The sequence below is a fragment of the Rhinoraja longicauda genome, chromosome 2 (genome assembly GCF_053455715.1).
Source record: "Rhinoraja longicauda isolate Sanriku21f chromosome 2, sRhiLon1.1, whole genome shotgun sequence".
Classification (NCBI taxonomy): Eukaryota; Metazoa; Chordata; class Chondrichthyes; order Rajiformes; family Arhynchobatidae; genus Rhinoraja; species Rhinoraja longicauda.
Window position 1 is genome coordinate 50,316,326 of NC_135954.1, and position 24,098 is coordinate 50,340,423.

General features: G+C 46.2%; 1 protein-coding gene across 11 annotated transcripts in view; it reads right to left on the bottom strand.

The window, feature by feature from the left end:
- LOC144604398 (poly(rC)-binding protein 3) overlaps nt 1-24,098 on the bottom strand; it is a 148,151-nt gene that overhangs the window by 118,600 nt on the left and 5,453 nt on the right. Inside the window, exon 1 of one of the 11 annotated variants that reach the window (XM_078418807.1) lies at nt 2,826-3,240. The exons of 9 other annotated variants lie outside the window; for them this stretch is intronic. The gene's annotated coding sequence lies outside the window, so the exon portion shown is untranslated. Of the gene's footprint in view, nt 1-2,825; nt 3,241-24,098 lie in introns of those variants that run through there. One more of the 11 variants, XM_078418769.1, reaches the window with a different exon arrangement.

Consider the following 24,098-nt stretch of genomic DNA (forward strand, 5'->3'; position numbering starts at 1 on the left):
GTACTGTCCAAATAGGTTCCTTCCATCTACTACCTGCTAGGCATTGTTGGAAAATAACTGCAGATGCTGGTACAAATCGAAGGTATCATAAAATGCTGGAGTAACTCAGCAGGTCAGGCAGCATCTCAGGAGAGAAGGAATGGGTGACGTTTCGGGTCGAGACCCTTCTTCACCCAGAGAGTTGTCAATCTGTGGAATTCTCTGCCACAGAAGGCAGTGGAGGCCAATTCACTGGATGTATTCAAGAGATAGATCGTTAGATATAGCTCTTAGGACTAACTGAATCAAGGGATATGGGGAAAAAGCAGGAATGGGGTACTGATTCTGGATGATCAGCCATGATCATATTGAATGGTGGTGCTGGCTCAAAGGACATAATGCCGACTACTGCACCTATTTTCTATGTTTCTATGTTAAGGTAAGAGGGGAAAGATCTCATAAGCACCTGAGGGGCAACCTTTTCACACAGAGGATGGAGGGTATATGGAATGAGCTGCCAGATGAGGTAGTTGAGCCAGGTACGATAACAACATTTAAAAGACATTTGGATAGGTAAATGGATAAGAAAGATTTAGAGGGATATGGCCCAAATATGGTAGGTGAAACAAGTGCAGATGGGACATCATGGGAAAGTTGGGCCAAAGGGCAGTTTCTGTGCTGTATGACTCCATATTCACAGCAACAATTGGGTGTCAAAACAACTATTGATTCTACCAAAAGCAGTTTAAGCATCATAGAATGACATAGGGCAATTTTTGGCCCCGCTCTGCTTGTTCTCGGTTTACAGATGTGCAATCCAATTAGGTGGACCATCTCCAAAACAATCTTACGCATTTTTCCCCATTCAAGATTTTATTCCATTGAATTCTTAAAATTATTGAATTTGTTCCCAGGACCTTGTACTATTGCCCATTCCAAATCATAACATAGCATTAAAAAAAAATCTCCCCATGACACATTTAATTCTTCTGTCACTTACCTCAAAACTGAATTTGATTTACCAGCCCTTCTGTCACCTGGAATACTTACTCTATATTTACTCTGCTAAAATCCTGAAAACATTATTAATTATCCCTTAACCTTCTCTGCTGCAATTGAGTCCTCAACAGAGAAAAGCCAACCATTCATCTCCAGATTATTTGGCATAGTTCAATCATTGTCAACCTATTCCGATAGTATCCAGATTGTGCTTCTGGTGGCCTGTGATTATAATACACATCTTGCACAGATAATGTTATAGTTATGGAGGGCTTGCAACGATGATTCACAAATATTTATTTATGGTTACCAACTTGTAGATGCAATACAATAAAAATGCTGCCATGCATTCATTAATAATTATATTCACTAGGATTCAATAAACATCATGCTCTTTATCATTATTCATTATTAGAGAGTTAGAAACTGTAAATGTGGCCTGAATGCAATTTGAAGAAATTAGCAGTCTGAAACATTCGCTGCAAATCTTAATATTTTGAATAAACGTTTCAACAAAATTCTATTAGTTTGGACATGTTGCTCAAATCTAAAAAAAAATCCTATTTGACCAAATTTGTAAATGAAAAAGCTTTCCTGAAATTATTTTAAAGAATTACAATGGAACATGAATTGTTTTATCTACAATATATATACAGAATAATAACAGTTTTATTATTTTAGTTTTTGCTTAAATGTATACACATGATTTAAAGATATAGTAATTAGGATAAAAACCTTTAGAGAAAAATAGTCAGGACTAACATTACTTTAAAATGCAACAAATTGCTTAAACGATACTCATTCTTCCAGGAAGTATAACCGTATACATAATAACCCAAATATTTGCCTTCAAATAATATGTTTGAATCTGTCAAGTAAAATAAAGAAACTATCAATGAAAAGTGTGAACTATAGAACCAATTGTAAAACAATAGAATGTTATATATTTTTTAAAGAGAGAAGAGGACTAGTTTGCCTTAGCATAATTGAGAATGCACATTACAAACCTCTCAAATTCTACATAACGAAATATTATCATAATTCTTATTTCTTTTCAATTAAAAATACAAGGAAATTCCACTTACAGAAAAAGATTTGGTAATTTTCTCAGCAACTGCTCAAGACATAATTACTGTATTTCAGTTTTATCAATGGACCATGCAAATGTTCACCCAGCTGTCAATTTGTATAACACAAATCAATTGAATGTCATCTGTACTTGTTTTTAAATTCAAACTGATCAATGAATGTTGTTCAAATATTATATTTTTGATGGTCCTATTTGCCAGAGCAGTACTCTAAATACCACTTTAATTACCTGATTTTGCAAAGTTTGCTGTACATCCCTATTCCTTCACAAATCTGTACAGTCATTAAGACAGAAATCTATTGTTTTCGAAATATATATGAACAGCTTTCTATTTAATGGGGCACAATGATGATTCACAGCAAAACCATTGCGAATACGAAATATAGTCAAAGTGGCAAGTGACACAGCATCACACAGGAACTTAATCTTTTGCTATTATTTTTTTACTTTAACCAATTATGTAAACATAAATTGAAACATCCCTTTGCAGCAAAGATTGAATGCATACAGATTCATGTACCAACTACCAAAAAGCATCATGGCTTTAAAAATAGTTTCAAGGACAGTTGTAAAAATACCAATTAAAACAGGTTATCAGTCTGCAGAAGTTCAAGATATTTTTTCAAATGCGTATTCAATTAAGGAGAAATATATAATAACATTAGTAGCACAAATTACATTTAAATAATTTTTTAAATAAAATGATTTCAAATGTACTACAATAAAAGATGTATAAACGCAAATTAAAATTACTAACCTTCCAAAATATACTGTCCCCTTTATGAAATATAAATACTTATTTTTACAATTGCTCCTCCCCACTATGCGTACAAGTAGGGCTGTTGTTTGTCTGACAATTCCAAGTGTGGACAGATGGCCAGGAGCCCCGAGTCTTGCACGTATGAAGGAGGCTTTGCCGTGCTCAGCTTAGCCTTTGGTAGATAAGCCTGAGTCAGGCACAGTGAGCTCACAACCTCTTATCCAATCATTTAAATTACTTGCACAAGAGCAGATCGGCCCAAATCTGATCAGTAAACAACCAGAGGATAGAACACTACACAAATTAAGCTTCAAACTGACTGAAGTAACCACAAATGAACGAATATTTTGCAGCTGTGGTAATTCCAATGTGTCACTGAAAAAAATGGTGTTTTCAAATAGCCAAGTGTATAGGTAATGGAAAACCCGAAGAGAAATTTGTGTCGACTGTAATGGATGCTACTTTGCTGTGGATGTTATTAATTGGGAAAACGAGAAACATACAATAAACATCAGTTTACTTTTGCATGTCTCTGTCCCTAAATCTATCATGTGATTTTTGTCAGTAGAAAAATATTCCTTTTCTGAGCATAAAGCATTCAGTTCAACAATTAAACACATAAATAAATGAATCAACTCAGCCAAAACAGCAGATTTAATTGTAGCTCTGAACTGAAGTGCAACTAATTATGGGTCCATGATCCATATGTCACATTTTCCCCAACACTTGATTCTCCTCAACGAGGCAACAGCAGAAAATAAGCAGCCAGATAATAAAACATTCAATCTAACTGAAAAGAAACCAGATGTCTTCGAATCATTATGAATTCAAATGTCCCATTAAAAAGTAATTACACTGCATATTTGTTGATGAAATTTGTTCAGCATACGGAAATGGTGCTGAAATGTTTATGATTGCAAGTTATACTATCATTTGCTTTTTCTACATATGTTGCAGACATGGATAGCTGATTGAAGCAATGCATAATTGATAATAAAAATATGATTTTCACATAACATCTATTCATTGATTAATGTTCTGGGCTATGTACATCAACAATGACTGTCTGTATAATATGTTTCCAACTTAATATTGTCAACAAATTACAAGTAATAGAAAATAACAATAGGTCCAGGAGTAATCACTCCAGCACAGAGATTTGGATGCAAAATGCTGACATTTTAATGTTATTTTCGCACATTTTCATTCAATCTCTTGTACTTTTCAAACATAAAATTTTCCAAACAGCAATCGGGGAGCATTTTAAAATATTTCAATTGATTCTATTCAAAAGAACGTCTCACAATATTTATTATTTAATATGATGTAGTTCAATTAACAGTGGAAAAAGTGAAAATGGCAAAATAAAAATATCTGAATATCTGTTGTCTGTCAATGAGTTACATGCCGACTTGTAAATATCCAAACAAAATATTTTCTTATTATTTTAGCAGACAGTAGTCAGTTCATCAAAATATTGTTTTTAAATTCTAGAAATATTTTCACAAAAAAAGAATCGTTTAAAAAAAATCTCTTTGAATGTTTGCAAAACAAATCTACAATTGACAAAATGTTGATTACTCTGTTGTAATCCTGGCTAATATAGCTAGCTTACATTGTGGTGATTTTTAAACCTTAAGAGGTTCCAGGAACTCCATTCAAGCTGAACATAATTTTCCTTGATTCTATGGTAATTTTTAGCCTAATTGCACTGAAAATGCAATCAACCAGATTTTTAATTCTGCATATTCACATGGCAGGTTCATTTACAAGCTCTCATACGTTCATTGTTTGTATTCAGCAAAAAGGACACAAAGTCCTAACAAAATTATTACTGAATTAAGTACATAAGATCCAACACAATGAACCAGATCTCTTTGACTAGAATTTCTGTTGAAGGTCCCCATGAGCCTGCAAAAGATAGATCTGACAGGCCCTCCCCACTGATGTTTTGTGGTGAGATTCACATAGTAAGTAGAATTCAGATGAAGTTCAGAGTTCCCACCACAAAGTCTAATAAAGTTGTAACCACGGTCTCTGCCTGCATTCTTGCCTCTAAAGTGTGGGTGGGCCTTGGCTGTTTCAACAGTAACTAGCGCCGAAGACTACGGGTGCTGTCTGCATGAAGTTTGTACATTCTGCTTATCACCGCGTGGGTTTTCTCCAGGTGCTCCGGTTTCTACCCACATTCCAAAGATATACAGGTTTGTAGGGTTAATTGGCTTTGGTAAAATTGTAAATTGTCCTTAGTGATTGTCAGCAGTAGCAGCAGCAGCAATCAGCAGTAGCAGCAGCAAGCAGCAGCAGTAGCACCAAGCTGTGTTGCTTGGGATGTAGTGTGTGGGGATTGTGTGGGGATTGTGTGGGGATTGTGTGGGGATTGTGTGGGGATTGTGTGGGGATTGTAAGGAGTAAGACCTGTGTGATCTCCCGGACTAGTTTCGATCGCCTAGCTTGGGGTCGGAGAGGAATTTCCCGGATTTTTTCCCAAATTGGCCTGGGTTTTTTATCTGGTTTTTCGCCTCTCCCAGGAGATCACTCAGTTCTTTTGGGTGGGCGGTTGGAGCGGTTGGAGTAGCGGCCGGGCGGTAGGTTTAGTAACTGAGCGCGGGGCTTTGTTTGGAGAGTATGACTGCCAGGGCAGTTTTTTGTTCTGGGTGTCAGATGTGGGGAATCTGGGAGTCTGATAGTCTTCCAGACATCCACATCTGCGCCAGGTGTGATGAGATGGGGCTCCTAAGGGACCGTATTAGGAACCTGGAGCGGCAGATTGATGACCTCCGTCTGATCAGGGAGAGTGAGGAGGTTATAGATAGGAGTTACAGGGAGGTGGTCACTCCTAGACCACGGGAGGTAGACAAGTGGGTCACTGTTAGGGGGGGCAAGGAACAGAGGCAGGGACTAGGGAGTACCCCGGTGGCTGTACCCCTTGGAAATAAGTACTCCTGTTTAAGTACTGTTGGGGGGGACAGCCTACCTGGGGGCAGCGACGGTGCCCAGGCCTCTGGCAAGGAGTCCGGCCCTGTTGCTCAGAAGGGTAGGGAAAGGAAGAGGAGAGCAGTAGTAATAGGGGACTCTATAGTGAGGGGGTCAGATAGGCGTTTCTGTGGACGCAGTCGGGAGACCCGGATGGTGGTTTGCCTCCCTGGTGCCGGTGTCCGGGATGTGTCTGAGCGTGTCCAGGATATCCTGAAAGGGGAGGGAGAGGAGCCAGAGGTCGTGGTACATATAGGTACCAACAATATAGGTAGGATAAGGGAAGAGGTCCTGAAAGGAGAATTCAGGGGGCTAGGAAGAGAGTTAAAAAAAAAGGACTTCCAAAGTAATAATCTCAGGCTTACTGCCTGTGCCACGCGATAGTGAGAATAGGAATGGAGTGAGGTGGAGGATAAATACGTGGCTGAGGAACTGGTGCAGGGAGCAGGGTTTCAAGTTTCTGGATCATTGGGACCTCTTCTGGGGGAAGTATGACCTGTACAAAAAGGACAGGTTGCATCTGAACCCGAGGGGAACCAATATCCTGGCGGGGAGATTTGCTAAAATAACTGCGGAGACTTTAAACTAGTACGGTTGGGGGGAGGGACTCAAACACAGATAGCTAATAGGCAGTGTGTGAGGCAGGAGGCAGAAAAGGGAAACACTCAGACCCAATATGTAGGAGAGAAAGAAGGGAAAAGAAATAAACTGAGAATAAGAAATGATGGGTCCCTTAAATGTGTATATTTTAATGCTAGGAGCATTGTAAGAAAGGTGGATGAGCTTAGAGCCTGGATTGACATCTGGAAGTATGATGTTGTGGCGATCAGTGAAACATGGTTGCAGGAGGGTTGCGATTGGCAATTAAATATTCCAGGATTTCATTGTTTCAGATGTGATAGAATCGGAGGGGCAAGAGGTGAGGGTGTTGCATTGCTTGTCAGGGAGGATATCACAGCAGTGCTTTGGCAGGACAGACTAGAAGGCTCGATTAAGGAGGCTGTTTGGGTGTAACTCAGAAATGAGAAAGGTTTAGCAACACTTATAGGGGTGTATTATAGACCGCCAAATAGGGAACGAGAATTGGAAGAGCAAATATGTAAGGAGATAGCAGATATTAGTAGTAAGCACAGAGTGGTGATTGTGGGTGATTTCAATTTTCCGTATATAGACTGGGAATCACATTCTGTTAAAGGGCTGGATGGTTTGGAGTTTGTAAAATGTGTGCAGGATAGTTTTTTGCAGCAATACGTAGAGGTGCCTACCAGAGAAGGGGCAGTGTTGGACCTCCTGTTAGGAAATGAGATGGGTCAGGTGACGGAGGTATGTGTTGAGGAGCACTTTGGGTCTAGTGATCATAATGCCATTAGTTTCAATATCATTATGGAGAAGGTCAAATCTGGACCAAGGGTTGAGATTTTGGATTGGAGAAAGGCTAATTTTGAGGAGATGAGAAAGGATTTAAAAGGAGTGAAATGGAAATTGTTGTTTTATGAAAAGGATATAATAGAGAAATGGAGGATATTTAAAGGTGACATTTTGAGAGTACAGAGTCTTTATGTCCCTGTTCGGTGGAAAGGAAAGAATAATAATTTGAAAGAGCCGTGGTTTTCCAGGGAAATTGGACACTTGGTTCGGAAAAAGAGGGAGATATACAATAAATATAAGCGGCAGGGAGTAAATGAGGTTTTTGAGGAATATAAAGAATGTAAAAGGAATCTTAAAAAGGAAATTAGAAAAGCGAAAAAAAGATATGAGGCTGCTTTGGCAAGTAATGTAAAAGTAAACCCCAAGGGGTTCTACAGATATGTCAATAGCAAAAGGATAGTGAGGGATAAAATTGGTCCATTAGAGAGTCAGAGTGGACAGCTATGTGCTGAGCCGGAAGAAATGGGGGAGATATTAAACAATTTCTTTTCTTCGGTATTTACCGAGGAGAAGGATATTGAATTATGTGAGGTAAGCGAAACAAGTAGAGTAGTGATGGAAATTAGGAGGATTAAAGAAGAGGAGGTACGGACACTTTTGAAGAATATAAAAGTGGATAAGTCTCCAGGTCCTGATAGGATATTCCCTAGGACATTGAGGGAAGTTAGTGCAGAAATAGCAGGGGCTATGACGGAAATATTTCAAACGTCATTAGAAACAGGGATGGTGCCGGAAGATTGGCGCATTGCGCATGTTGTGCCTTTGTTTAAAAAAGGTTCTAAAAGTAAACCTAGCAATTATAGACCTATTAGTTTGACGTCTGTGGTGGGAAAATTAATGGAAAAGATACTTAGGGACAATATATATAATTATTTGGATAATCAAGGCCTGATTAGAAACAGTCAACATGGATTTGTGCCTGGAAAGTCATGTTTGACTAATCTTCTTGAATTTTTTGAAGAGGTTACCAGGGAAATTGATAAGGGCAAGGCTGTGGATGTTGTCTATATGGACTTCAGTAAGGCATTTGACAAGGTTCCACACGGAAGGTTGATTAAGAAGGTTAAATCGTTGGGTATTAATAGTGAGGTTGCAAGATGGATTCAACAATGGCTGAATGGGAGATACCAGAGGGTAATGGTTGACAATTGTATGTCAGGTTGGAGGCCAGTGTCTAGTGGAGTGCCCCAAGGATCTGTGTTGGGTCCACTGTTGTTTGTCATTTACATTAATGATCTGGATGATGGTGTGGCAAATTGGATTAGTAAATATGCAGATGATACTAAGATAGGTGGAGTAGTTGATAGTGAGGTAGATTTTCAAAGTCTACAGAGAGACTTGGGCCTTTTGGAAGGGTGGGCTGAAAGATGGCAGATGGAGTTTAATGCTGATAAGTGTGAGGTGCTGCATTTTGGTAGGACAAATCAAAATAGGACGTACAGGGTAAATGGTAGGGAATTGAGGAATGCAGTGGAACAGAGGGATCTGGGAATAACTGTGCATTGTTCCCTGAAGGTGGAATCTCATGTGGATAGGGTGGTGAAGAAGGCGTTTGGTATGCTTGCCTTTATAAATCAGAGCATCGAGTATAGAAGTTGGGATGTAATGTTGAAATTGTACAGGGCATTGGTGAGGCCAAATCTGGAGTATGGTGTGCAGTTCTGGTCGCCAAATTATAGGAAGGATGTCGACAAAATGGAGAGGGTACAGAGGAGATTTACTAGAATGTTGCCTGGGTTTCAGCACTTAGGCTACAGAGAGAGGTTGAATAGGTTGGGTCTTTATTCTTTGGAGCGTAGAAGGTTGAGGGGGGACTTGATAGAGGTTTTTTAAATTTTGAGAGGGACGGACAGAGTTGACGTGGGTAGGCTTTTCCCTTTGAGAGTGGGGAAGATTCCAACAAGGGGACATAGCTTCAGAATTGAGGGACAAAGGTTTAGGGGTAACATGAGGGGGAACTTCTTTACTCAGAGGGTTGTGGCTGTATGGAATGGGCTTCCGGTGGAAGTGGTGGAGGCTGGCTCGATTTTATTATTTAAGAGTAAATTGGATAGGTATATGGATAGGAGGGGATTGGAGGATTATGGTCTGAGTGCAGGTAGATGAGACTAGGTCAGGGGGAATGGGCGGCGTGGACTGGTAGGGCCGGACAGGCCTGTTTCCATGCTGTAGTTGTTATATGTTATAGTTTGTAGGATAGTGTTAGTGTATGTGGTGACAGCTGGTTGGCGCACTCAATTTCTGTGCTGTATCTCTAAAGTCTAAGAGTCTAAGAATGTCATGGCTTCAGAAGGGTGTTGAGCCTCCTTCGCTCTCTCCATCCACTTTGTTTCATGTCAGACCCTCATGGACAAATCCAAGAGTGACAGACCTGAGCATTGCACTACTATTATAGCCTTGGAACTAGGCACTTGCCTATCAGCATTGAATTGAACAAGACATGATGCCCAATGTGACATTTTAAAGAATAAGATGATAAGCATATCTACTTTTGAAGGGCAAACTGGAAAAGGAAGACAGTTTAATGGAATAGGTTTTGTCAAAGAGAAAGAGCTAAACCAGCATTTCAGCAATCCCCCCCCCCCCCCGCAGAATTAGTAAATGTCTTATGACTCTTCAGTTCTCTCGTGAAACCAACATACTATAATCATCTGTGTATAGGACTCAGCCTTTGTACTCAAACAAACCCAAGTCGATTCGGCCGGGGGGACTTCCATCCCCTTGCGGGGACTGTGCGGGTCGGTCGGGGACGAGCTGTCTGTCCGTGGGCGTGGGGAAGAGAGTGGAAGTTTTGTTGCCTCCATCACAGTGAGGGGGTGTTTGGAGTCACTGTGATGGACGTTTGTGTTGGGGCTATGTGTCTTGTGTTCTTTTTTTTCTATGACTGCTATGTAGTTTCGTTCGGTACTTCGGTACCGAATGACAAATAAAGCTCTGTTATACGTCTTCCACTCTGACCTCTTTAAAATTGTGTATATAGTGTAGATATACTACACTCTTAAGGGCCTGACCCACTTAGGCGACTTTTTAGGCGACTGCTGGTGACTATGAAAGTCGTAGCAGATCGCCAAAATTTTCTTTAACCCTACGACAATGACCACGACAATGCCGAGTCAGGTTGGGACAAGTTACTTTTTTTGTGAAACTAGCACCTGGCTAAGAGATTATACCGTATTTGGAAACATCACGAAATTCCCACGCTTATCAATGCTTCTCTGGTGTCCTAATTTTCGCTGAAATCACTGACAAGTCTGTAATTACTTGAGAGTTTTGAAATATAACATCTTGCCCAGGTTACTTGAAAACCAAGCTTCACGGTAACAAGGCATAAACTGGATTGACTTCCAGTTTACTAATAGCAGTATTAAGAAATTTAATTTTAAACGTGGTTAATTGGATTTTTGTGCGAGTGTGGGCATTCTATGAAAATGTACGGGAGATGCATATCTGGTTTCTGGGTTGAATATCTGGGTTGGGAGCCTACTTTAAAAGTAATCACTGATGGCCATAAACATTGCAAAATTTCCACGCTTACCTGAGCGTCAAACTGTCGCCTCCAATCTACCTGTCAAATATCCTGACGGTAAATAAATTGGTTAAACACAAGTATTTTATGGTATCTTCAAATGACTTTACTTAATTTATTATGTGCTTCTAAATGCATCAGCGACAACCTATCAAACCTGGGGACAGCATGCGACAGCGCCCGTAATAAGCAACGATACCTTGCGACAAACCAGCTGTCACCGAGAAATTTCAATCTGGTTAATTTCTCAGCGACGCGCTGAGATCCACTACGATTCTTTGAAGACTCCTCACGATCATGCCCGCGACACCCCGGCGAACTGTCGGCGACAGCCTAGTCTCCAGCAGTCACCTTAAAATGCCTAAGTGGGACAGGCCCTTTACAAGTTAAGAGTTCTGGTATGGAATCACATAGAAGACAACAAATTTGGTGTCCTCTATGTGATTCCACACCTACACTCTTAACGTATCCTCAAATGGCCTCACTCTGCCAGCTCAAGGCCAGTTAAGACAGGGCAATAAATATTAGTTTTCTATGAAAGAATAAAAAAAACTTCAGCATTCTCTCTTGTACCAGCATATTTCCCCTTTTCACAACAGAAAGGAATTGGCGAAAATCGCCACAACAAAAGGTAAAAATGACGCCAAAAGGCTCATCGTTATTTTTGCATAGATCTCGAAGAGTTCTGTCCACCGCTTCAAAGCTCTCCCTCCTAATCATCGGGCACTCATCCCAAACAATCAGTCTCACACTCCTGATCAAATGAACCATGTTGGAGATCTTCTCAATGTTGCACATTGTATTATCGGTCACTTTGATCGGTATCTTGAATCGAGAATGTGCAGTTCTTCCACCAGGCATCAATGTAGCTGCTATACCAGAGCATGCTACAGCAAAAGCAACATCAACTTGACCTCGAACTTTGGAAAGGTTCAAATTGGTGAGAATTGTTTTGCCCATTCCTGCTGGTGTATCAATGAAAAACATTGCAGGAACATTCCTTTCCAAGCAGCTGCACATATGGTCATACACTGCTCTTTGCTCAGCATTCAGCAGAGGCTCCTCTCTTCAACAAATCACTGTTGTTCAGGTCTATTGTACTGCAATTCTGGATTGTCACCATCAAGGTTCATCCTTTCATGTCTTGATAGTGGCACATGAAAGTATCCCAGTGTCTTGTTGTAATTCACAAGCTTGTCTTGAATATACAACAGAGCCTGATCATGATGCCTCTAATCAATCATGATATTTGGATCAACGATTGTTCTCCGTTCTCTTTGAAGGTAATCTTCAGACTGTGGTGACACCTGGTAGCAACCCCAGGGCACAGCGAACCATCGGCTCTAGGGGGCGGTGTCTTGGTGTGGGAGGCGCCACCCACGGGGGCAGTACCGGTGTTGGTATTTAAGGCCGGGCAACGCCCGAGACTGGGGGAGTAGTGGGGAGCTGTACTGGAGAGAATAAACACTTCCAGTGCACGCAACTCGTGTCCGATTAGTTTTTGGCTGGACTCCATCGCGTTCCTGCTACATTGGTGACCTCAACGCCCAGGAAAGATAATCCTGGAGGGGAGTTTTGAAAATAAAATGCATTCTGCTGCTGCTGCCGCCCACAGGGCCGACGAGGCTGAACTCAACGCGGTATCGCTGAAGCTTCCTACATTTTGGAACTCGCAGCCAGGGGTTTTGTTTCGACAGGCTGAATTCCAATTTTACATCCGTGGCGTTACAACCGAGGAGACCCGCTATCACTATGTGGTAAGCGCCCTGGACAAGCAGACGGCCGGTCGGGTCGTTCCTTACCTGGATAATCCACCGGCGGCGAATCAATACACAAGCCTTAAGACGCTGCTGCTCCGGATCTACGGGCTGAGCCGAATGCAGCGCGCCTGTCAGGTCCTTAACATGGGCGGGCTCGGCGACCGGATGCCCTCGGCCCTCATGAGTGAGATGCTCATGCTCATGGGCGACCACCAGCCCTGCCCGCTCTTTGAATTTACCTACCTGCAGCAGTTGCTGCGAGACATCCGCCGGCAGCTCACGGGGGAGAGCTTCGAGGATCCCATCCGGCTAGCGGCCCGCGCTGATGAGCTGTAGCTTTCCGACCAGCAGCAGGTGGGTGAGCTGGAATACCTGGAACCGCTGGAATCCCCAGAATCGCTGGACTGGATTGATTCCACGCCCTGGCAGGCCCAGCGACCCAGGACCACGCTCACAAGAGGGCCATGCCCACGAGAGCTAAAGACCAGACAAGTGGCACAGGAGAGGAGGATGGCTGAGCAGGACCCTGGAGATCCAAGGAAAAGGATGTGGTGTTTTTACCACCAGCGCTGGGGTTCAGCAGCCCGCCAATGCCGCCAGCCATGTTCGTTCCTGAGAAGCGACAGCGCTGGCCGCCGTTAGTCAGCGCGGTGGCCGGCAGGATCCATCAACTGTATGTCTGGGACCGGCGCACGGGGCACAGGTTCTTGGTGGAGCGTTTCCACCGCTGTCTGAAGGCCGCCCTGAAGGCTCGTCTCATGGGCCCGGGGTGGATGGACGAGTTGCCATGGGTCCTGTTGGGGATTCGGACGGCCCCCAAGGAGGATCTGTCATCGTCCTCCGCGGAGTTGGTATATGGTGCTCCGCTTACCATCCCCGGGGAGTTTGTCCCAGCTGCTGATGGGTCCCAGGAAACCCCATCATCGGTGCTGATCCGCTTGCGGGAGAGGGTCGGCGTCTTGTCTCCCATCCCAACGTCGCGTCATGGAGTGACCCCTTCCCATGTGCCACTGCCACTGATGAGCTGCCCGTACGTTTTTCTTCGCCGCGACTCCCACAGGTCGCCCTTGCAGCGCCCATATGAAGGTCCCTTTCGCGTGCTGCGGCATGGGACTACAACATTTGATTTGGACATGGGAGGCCGGCGCGAAGCTGTGTCTGTGGCTCGTTTGAAACCGGCCCACTTGGACCTGAGCGAGCCAGTCCATGTGGCTCAACCGCCCCGTCGCGGGCGTCCACCCTCCCGGACTCCCGAAGATTCTTCCGAACCGAGCAAGCCCCCAGGGCGTTAAATTGTATCTACAACAGAAAATCACAACAGCCCGGCGGTGCGGCGAGGCGAGGACCGGCGGGCGGTGAGGTTAGGCGAGGCCCGGGGAGCGGCGATGCGAGGCCCAGCGAGCGGTGAGGCCCGGCAAGGCAAGGCCCAGCCAGGCAGGGGCCCGGCGAGTGACGAGGCGAGTCCCGGCATACGGCGAGGCTAGTCCCGGCAAGCGGAGATGCGAGGCCCGGCGAGGCGAGGCCTGGCGGGCGGCGAGGCGAGTCCCGGCGAGCCGAGGTGAGGTACGCTGAGCAGAGAGGCCTGGCAGGTGGCGAGGCGAGCGGCGAGTCCCGGCGGGCTGCCCGGCGAGGCGAGTCGAGGCCCGGCGAGCTTTGAGGCCCGGCCCGGCGAGCTTCGAGGCCCGGCCCAGCGAGCGTAGCGGCGAGGAGAGGCCCGGTGAACGGCGAGGCCCGGCCCGGACTGGCGAAGCCGGGCGAGCAGCGAGGCCAGGCAAGAGGCGCGGTGAGGCTGGGTGGGGCGAGCGGTGGGTCAAGTGGCCCGGCAAGTGTCAAGGCATGTTTTTTCCGAAAAAATGTAAGGCGAAATCGGAATGGCAGAAATGAAATAAGAAGGCGAAAGCTTTCTGCCAAATTCGGAAGGGTTCGGAGGTCTGTGTGACCACGGAGGTCTTCCTTCCTCTTGGCATGATGTTAAAAAGAGATAGGTATTGATCAGATGAAAGGAGGGGGGATAAAGGGGATGGAGGGGGGGATGGAGTGCATGAGTGCGGAGGGGGGGAATAAAGTTGGTGGAGGGAGGATGGAGTGGGTGACTGGGGTTCTTTGAAACAACCTTAACTCAATTTCAGTTAATGCAGGGGAGGTTTGGGGGAGTTTTTAAGGGGAGTTATCTTTAGCAACTCAGCAGCAAATAAAAATTGGAGGGGAGGGGGGGGGATGAGGAGAGGGGGGGGATGAGGAGAGGGGGGGGGAGAGGAGGGGGGGGAGAGGGGAGGGGAGGGGGGGGGAGGGGAGGGAGAGGGGAGGGGGGGAGAGGGGAGGGGGGGGAGAGGGTAGGGGGGAGAGAGGGAGGGGGAGAGGGGGAGAGGGGAGGAGGGGAGGGGGGGAGAAGGGGAGGGGGGGGAGAAGGGGAGGGGGGGAGAGGGGAGGGGGGGGAGAGGGGAGGGGGGGGAGAGGGGAGGGGGGGAGAGGGGAGGGGGGGAGAGGGGAGGGGGGAGAGGGGAGGGGGGGGAGAGGGGAGGGGGGGGAGAGGGGAGGGAGGGGAGGGGGGGAGAGGGGAGGGGGGGGAGAGAGGGGAGGGGGGGAGGGGGGAGGGGGGGGAGAGGGGAGGGGGGAGAGGGGAGGGGGGGAGAGGGGGGAGAGGGGAGGGGGAGGGGGGGAGGGGGGGAGAGGGAGGGGGGGAGGGGGGAGGGGGGGGAGGGGGAGAGAGGGGAGGGGGGGAGAGAGGGGAGGGGGGGAGAGGGGAGGGGGGGAGAGGGGAGAGAGGGGAGGGGGGGAGAGGGGAGGGGGGAGAGGGAGGGGGGGAGAGGGGAGGGGGGGGAGAGGGAGGGAGAGGGGAGGGGGGGGAGAGGGGAGGGGGGGAGAGGGGAGGGGGGGGAGAGGGGAGGGGGGGAGAGGGGAGGGGGGGAGAGGGGAGGGGGGGAGAGGGGAGGGGGGGAGAGGGGAGGGAGGGGAGGGGGGGGAGAGGGGAGGGGGGGAGAGGGGAGGGGGGGAGAGGGGAGGGGGGGAGAGGGGAGGGGGGGAGAGGGGAGGGGGGGAGAGGGGAGGGGGGGGAGAGGGGAGGGGGGAGAGGGGAGGGGGGGGAGAGGGGGAGGGGGGGAGAGGGAGGGGGGGAGAGGGAGGGGGGGGAGGGGGGGAGAGGGGAGGGGGGGGAGAGGGGAGGGGGGGAGGGGGGGGTGGGGGGGAGAGGGAGGGGGGGAGGGGGGGGAGGGGGAGAGAGGGGAGGGGGGGAGAGAGGGGAGGGGGGGGTGAGGGGAGGGGGGGGAGGGAGGGTGGTGAGGGGGAGGGGGTGGGGGGAGAGGGAGGGGGGGGAGAGGGGAGGGTGAGGGAGGGGGGGAGAGGGAGGGGGGGGAGAGGGGAGGGGGGGTGAGGGGAGGGGGGGAGAGGGGAGGGGGGGAGAGGGGAGGGGGGGGGGGAGAGGGGAGGGGGGGGAGAGGGGGGGGAGAGGGGGGGGGAGGGGGAGGGGGGGGGGGGGGGGGGGGAGGGGAGGGGGGGGGAGGGAGGGGGGGGGAGTACTCACACTCTCCCCCCACCCCCCCTTCCCCCCCACCCCCCCCCACCCCCACTCTCTCTTCCCCCCACCCCCACTCTCTCTTCCCCCCACCACCACCACCCCTCCCCCGCTTGTCCCCCTCCCACAAAAGACACAAAGCTGGGGTGACAGTTGTGAGCTGCGATGAGAATGTTATGAGGCTGCAGGGTGACTTGGATAGGTTGGGTGAGTGGGCAGAAGCATGGCAAATGAAGTATAATGTGGATAAATACGAGGTTATCCACTATGGTGGCAAGAACTGCAGTAAGACCTCCTTGCTCCTAATTTGAGTTTAGGAGCAAGGAGGGCCGACTGCAGTTGTATAGTGCCCTGGTGAGACCGCACCTGGAGTATTGTGTGCAACTTCGGTCTCCTAATTTGAGGAAGGACATTAGTACTTTTAAGGGAGTGCAGCCTAGGTTCACCAGGTTAATTCCTGGGATGGCAGGACTGACATATGATGAAAGAATGGGCCGACTATGCTTGTATTCACTGGAATTTGGAAGGATGAGATGGGATCTTATAGAAACATATAAAATTCTTAAAGGATTGGTCAGGCTAGATGCAGGAAAAATGTTCCTGATGTTGGGGGGGGGGGGGGGGGGGGGGAGGATGGGGGGGGGTGGGGGGGAGGATGGGAGTCCAGAACCCGGGATCACAGTTTAAGAATAAGGGGTAAGCTATTTAGGACTGAGATGAAGAAATTTATTTTCACCCAGTGAATTGTGAATCTGTGGAGTTCTCTGACACAGAAGACATTGGAGGCCAATTCAGTGGATGTTTTCCAGAGAGGGTTAAATTTAGCTCTTAGAGCTAAAGGAATCAAGGGATATGGGGAAAAAGCAGGAACGGTGTACTAGTTTTAGATAATCAGCCATGATCATATTGAATGGCGGTGCTGGCTCAAAGGGCCTATTTTTCTATGTTTCTATGTTTCTTATTGTGAAGAACACAGAGGTCCAGTGAAAAGCTTTGTTTTGCAATGTTATCCAATCAGATCAGAACATGCCATACATAAATACAAACATGTTAAACTTAAGTACAATAGGTAGAGCAAAGGGGAAGTTACAGAGTCCAGAATATGGTTCTCAGCTTTGTTGTGCACCGTTTCATAGACAAAGTCCAATTTTGTCAATGGGGTAGAGGAGAATCAGGCAGTCACCTAGTTTATGGAAGGACAATAACGTCGGGGAAGAAGTTGTTCCAGAGTCTGATGGTGCAAGTTTTCAAGCATCTGTATCCTCTGCCCGACGGGAGCAGGGAGGAGGAATGACCTGGGTTGGACAAGTCTTTGATTATGTCAGTGGTTTTTCCAAGGCAGCAGGAAGTATAGAAGGAGTCAATGGTGGGAAATCTATGCTGTAAGATGGACTGGGCAACATCCACAACTTTCTGCAATTTATTACAGTCTAGGGCAGATCGGATCCCAAACCAAACTGTGATGCAACCCGACAGTACACTTTCTATGGTGCATCTGCAGAAGTTGTTAGAGTCATCTAAGACATGCCAATTTTTCTCAGTCTCCTTAGGAAGTAGAAACGTTGGCGTGGCTACTTGGCTATCACTTCAACGCAATTGGTCCATGACAGATCAATGGTAATGGTAACTATCATGATGATGAGTCATAATGATATGCAAATATCTTGACTTTTGTATCAGCTGACTTGGAGGTCAGATGGTGTGTGCGCCGTGTAAGCCAAGGCAAGAGGCCACGGTCGGCAGATAATAAACATAGAGACTAAGGAATGTAACCTGTAAATAATGTGTCAGTATCATTATTCCACATCAGAGGCAAAGATGTGGCATTGGCGACGAGGATATTTTGGATTTTGGATATTTTGGACATTTTGGATTCTGAATCCGTTGCTAGGAGCTGGAAAAAGGTTAGAAAAAGGTCATTATGGCAGTCCGTTGGAGCTGATTTCTTAGCACTTCGCAGAGTTCCACACTTCGATCTGACCGGTGATGTGAGTATCGTTAGCGTGAAGTAGAACGCTTGGCTGGAGGAATTTGAGGCCTATGCCGTCAGTCGTGGGCTCTTCCTTGATGAGAGTACACTGGGGCAGAAGGCGCAGCGGAGAGCGTTACTTCTTTTCACTGTGGGGCCAGCAGTTCGGGAAATGTTTAAAACACTCCCTGACACTGGAATGAAGGTAGACTATAAGAAAGCTGTTGGTGCATTATAGACAATAGGTGCAGGAGTAGGCCATTCGACCCTTCGAGCCAGCACCACCATTCAATGTGATCATGGCTGATCATCCACAATCTGTACCTTGTTCCTGGCCTCTCCCCATACCCTCTGACTCCGCTATCCTTAAGAGCTCTATCTAACTCTCTCTTGAAAGCATCCAGTGAATTGACCTCCACTGCCTTCTGAGGCAGAAAATTCCAGAGATTTACAACTCTCTGAGTGAAAAAGTTTTTCCTCATCTCCGTTCTAAATGGCCTACCCCTTATTCTTAAACTGTAGCCCCTGGTTCTGGAACAGTCATTATGTGGTGGTGCCGAATGGTCCATTTCAACGCCATTTATTCCGTAAAACAAAACAGGAAGAGGCCGAGACTGTTGCTCAATTTGTGACAAGACTCAGACAGGTGTCTGTAGGATGCAAATATGTGGCTGCTGATGTGGAAAAACAGATATTGGATCAGGTTGTCCAGCATTGCAGTCCAGGCAAGCTCAGGAGAAGGCTGCTAGAAAAAGGGGGCGAGTTAAACCTGAATGATGCTTTGTCGATTGCAGCGGCACTGGAAGCTGTTGAAGGACAATTTCACAGCATGAAATTGAAAGATTCCAAGACTGGGCAAGTTAACTGGCTGTCTACGGTAGACCAAGAAGTAAGCCTGAACGTGAAATTGAGTGTTACAGGTGTGGCAACAAGGGTCACATAGGGAAAGATGCATGTTGTCTGGCAAAAGGTAGAACATGTAGGAAGTGTGGAGACAAAGATCATTTTGCAAAGAAATGTAAAAGTAAAGCCAGGGACAAGACAAATGATTACAACAAGAGTGAATCTTCCAAGGCAAGGGAGAAAGGGAAGTCCAGGGACAAGATAGACAGACATTGGCAGAAAAGGAAGGGTCACATCCATCACGTAGAAGGTGATTTCGGAAGTGATGAGGACAGTGATGAACCTGGTGGACATGCTGTTAAAAGGAATTATCAGTTTGCATTGAATGATAGCCATCTCAAGAAAATTGCAGTGACCATCGGAAGTGTTACAGTGCCAGTGATTGTAGATTCTGGTAGCGACTGCAACGTAATTGACAGGTCACTTTAGGAACGCTTGAAACAGCAGAAAATCAAGTGCACGTCAAGGAGGTGTAGTAGGAAGTTATATCCATACACCGCAACTGAACCATTGCAGACCATTGGATGTTTCACGGCTAAAGTAGAAGTCGGAGATAGAAAAACTGTTGCAGAATTTGTGATAGAGGAGAAGGGAGAACCCTGCACAATGGAAGTACAGCTTGAGAGCTGGGAGTGATTCACATCAGAGTGCATGTCAATTGAGTGCAGTCATATGATGACATGAGGCAGGAATTTCACTCAGTATTCCAAGGAGTTGGAAAATTGAAAGGCCGGCAAGTGAAGTTTGTCATTGATGAAACTGTCAAGCCGAAAGCACAACCAGTGCGGAGAACGCCATTTGGACTTCGTGGAAAAGTAGAAGCAAAAATCAAGGAGTTGATTGATCAGGACATTATTGAGCCAGTTGAACGTTCGACACCATGGGTGAGTCCAGTAGTGACAGTGCCGAAACCCGATGATGACATCAGACTATGTGTTGACATGAGGAGAGCCAATAATCAGAGAAAGACACCCAATTCCGACGATCGATGAGGTGCTGCAAGAGTTATCAACCAGTAAAATGTTCTCCAAAATTGATCTCAAGTGGGGATATCATCAATTGGAATTACATCCAGAGTCAAGAGAGGTGACAACATTCGTCACTCACTGCGGATTATACCGGTACAAAAGACTGATGTTTGGAATCAATGCTGCCCCCGAGATCTATCAGTACGAAATCCAGAGTGATTCAGGGTGTACCAGGAGCAGCAAACATATCAGATGACATCATCGTCCATGCATCAATTCGTGAAGGAGGTTGAAGCTAGTGTTGACTAAACTTGAAGAAGCAAGACTCACTGTAAATGAAGACAAGTGCAAGTTTGGCATCTCTGAGATGGATTTCATGGGGCACAGACTCACAAGTGAAGGCTGAACCCAGCAAAAGGCTAAAGTGAAAGCTGTTGCAGATGCACATGAACCTCAGAATGCAACAGAGATGAGGAGCTTTCTAGGACTGGTCAATTGCTGTGCAAAATTTATTCCGAATTTTGCTACACTGGCAGATCCGCTGAGAACGTTGACCAGGAAAGACGTACCGTTCCAGTTTGGTAGTGAACAGAGATAGGCATTCAAAGCACAGAAACAGAGTCTAATGAGTGCAGAAATCCTTGGATATTATGATCCAGCTGCACCAAACGTCATAACAGATGCCAGTCCGGTCGGCTTGGGAGCAGTGCTGGTATAGATACATGCAGATGGACCCAGAATCACAGCATATGCCAGTCGATCTTTAACCAGCGTGGAGAGAAGGTATTCTCAAACAGAGAAAGAAGCACTGGGACTAGTGTGGGCCTGTGAAAAGACCCATGCTTACTTGTACGGCATTGAATTTGAACTCGTTACAGATCACAAGCCGCTGGAAGTGATCTATTCAACAAGGTCTAAGCCATGTGCCAGAATAGAACGCTGGGTGCTGAGGCTCCAACAGTACAAGTACAAAGTAGTCCACATTGCTGGGAAAGCAAACATCACGGACCCACTGTCAAGACTGTTGAAGGATGAACAGCTGAGAGCAACATCCACGCTAGAGATGGAAGCAGAGAACTTTGTGCGCTTCGACGCAATTCAGCCAACGCCAAGAGCCGTGACAACAAAGGAAGTCCAAAGGGAATCAGAACATGATCCTGAACTTAAAGATATCAGAGAGCATATTCACAGTGGGCAATGGGATCAATGCCCTTACAAAGCATATGTTCCCATAAAAGATGAATTTTGTGTAATTGGTCAGTGTGTGCCGAGAGGTAGCAGATTGGTGATCCCGAGGATCATATCATTGGCTCATGAAGGATATTTAGGCATCGTCAGTACCAAACAGAATTTGTGGAGCAAAGTGTGGTGGCCAGGTTGTGAGAGAGATGCCAAAGATTTTTTCAAGACCTGCCACGGATGCCAAATCACAAGCAGGAGCAACCCACCAGAATCAATTAGAAGTACAAAGTTGCCAACGATGGGTTGACGTAGCTGTTGACTTTCTTGGACCTCTTCCAACAGGTGAATCAGTTATGGTAGTGATAGACTACTATAACAGGTACTACGAGTATGCAGTGATGAAATCAACTACAACAGAAAAGACTGTACAGGCATTAGCAGAGATATTTGCCAGACACGGGTTGCCTGTTACATTGTACTCCGACAATAGGCAACAGTTTGTTTCCGAGGCGTTTGCTGAGTACATGAGAATCACAGGCATCCATCATCACAAGGTGACTCCTAAATGGCCACAAGCTAACGGAGAAGTAGAGCGACAGAACCAATCCATATAGAAGAGGATATGAATCGGCCATGCCGAAGGGAAAAACTGGAAGGAGGCAGTGCTAGCATACGTAGGTGTATATCGGGCGAACACTCACTCAACAACAGGAAAACGCCCAGCAGAAGCCTTGTTTGGAAGGAAAATTTGCACTAAAATGCCAGAAGTGTGAGAGATCACAGAAGACCAGCTGAGATACCGTGATGCCGAAAAGAAAGGTGCGGCAAAATGGTATGCCGATTGGAAATAAGGAGCCAGGCACTCAGAAATAATGCCTGGTGATGACGTGCTTGTGAGGCTAGACGGTGGCGGTAAGATAGACACTCCTTACCATTGCCAGCCATACAATGTTGTATCGAGGAGCGGCAGCAGGGTGACAGTCAAGTCTCCAGAAGGTGTTATCTACAAGTGGAATGTATCAAGTGTACATGTAAAAGTACATGTCGAGAGACATTTGAATCGAGGTGGCTCCAAAGTCCACCAAGAGCTACTGATTCAGAGGGGCAGACACATCCCTGAGGTGGTGACCGGTGCTCCTGAGACAACCAGCATTTCTGAGGTGGTGACCAGAGTTCCAGAGGCAGCATGCTGCAACGCAGGTGGTGAGCAGAGACGGCGTGTGGATGACAACACCTTGGCAGATTCAATAGGCTCCGATACTCCTGCGCCAGCTGGTAGACCAAAACGTGAAAGGAGAGTCCCCAAGCGATATGATGATTTTGTGTTATAGGCTATAGTTTTGCTTAGTAATTATACAGATGAATATGACATTTGTTTAGAGGCAAAGGAAGCTTACAAGTTATTATTTGTATTAAGGGAAAATAATTGTTTTGTATTTGTACACGTATTTGGTTAGTATTTAATAGGCCATGGTGTATTTGGCTAATAAAACTAACATAATAATTTTTAAGGGTAAAAAGAATTGTTTAATTGTGGAAAAAGACAGATGTAATGCATTTGTTGTGTGAGTTATTGGAACACAAATGAAAATACAAAGAAGCACAAATATGCTTTGTACAAATTTAATTGGAAAGTATATTAGAAAGAACATATTAATTTAAAGTTTAATTCTGGTAAAGGAGGGATGTCATGACGATGAGTCATGATAATGATATGCAAATATCTTGACATTTATATCAGCTGACTTGGAGGTCAGATGGTGTGTGCGCCAAGGCAGGCCACGGTTGGCAGAGATAATAAATATAGAGACTAAGGAATGTAACCTGTAAATAATGTGTCAGTATCATTATTCCACATCAGATGCGAAGATGTGACAGTGACACCAAAGAACCTCAACCATTTCCACTTCAGCACCATTAATGCTGATTGGAACATGAACTTCACCATGCATCCTGAACGGATAACTAGCTACTTCATCTTACTGACATTGTGGAAGTCAGACCTCCCAACATTTCATTTTACAAATTCATAATTTTGATGTCCAAAATTCAGAATTTTACATCACAATTCATAATATGGCACGTAATGCAACTTTTCAGCAAAAAAAGGTATGCACGCCAAATGCGTATACGTGTTGCGCTACATTCATGTGTGAAAAACGACTATTATTTCCAACAGTCTGTAGTTCTTGGACTACATGTACAATGTCAGGCCTATCATGAGTATATTCTGCTATTTATAGAAATGTTATTGAACATAAATATTTTTTACAACACAAAGAAAAAAATGTTTTGTTTTGTTTTTTCTATTTCGCTTTTCCTTACACATCCCAATTCTCTTGGTATTGAATAAAAGAACAATGGTCATAAAATATATGACTAAGTTATGAAGAAAGATTTTCATTTCAAACTGCACATACCTAATTTCATTGAAGACATACTTGCTCCAGTGGTCTTCAACAGCAAGTCACGGGTCCATGTCCCCCCCACACACCCAACCCCGCTCCCACGACCCTCCCCCCACCCTCACTCCCCACCCCCCCCCCCAATCCATCCCCCTCTACCTCCCCCCCCTCCCCTCCCCAGGCCAGCGGCGAGGCCGGGCGAGCGGCAAGAGGCGAGGCCAGGCCAGGCAAACAGCGAGTGGTGAGGTGAGGACAGCGGCATGACCAGCGGCGCGGCGGGGGGCAGGGTGAGCAGCGAAGCATGCGTTTTGCAGAAAAATGTGAGGCGAAATCGGAATGGCGGAATTGAAATAAGAAAGCGCAAACTTTCCGCCAAATTCAGAAGGGTTGGGAGGTCTGCGAAGTGGTTGTTGCCCTGGCACCATGTCACTAAGTTCTCTGTCTCCTTTCTGTACTCCATCTCATCATTATTCATGGCATCATCTGCGTACTTGTAGATGGAGTTCAAGCCAAATTTGGCCGCATAGTTGTGAGTGCATATCGAGTTGGGGACCGAGAATGCACTATTGCAGGGGAGTGGTGTTAAAAATTGTGAAGGATGTGTTGTCACCTATCGTCACTGAATGTGGTCTATGGGTCAGA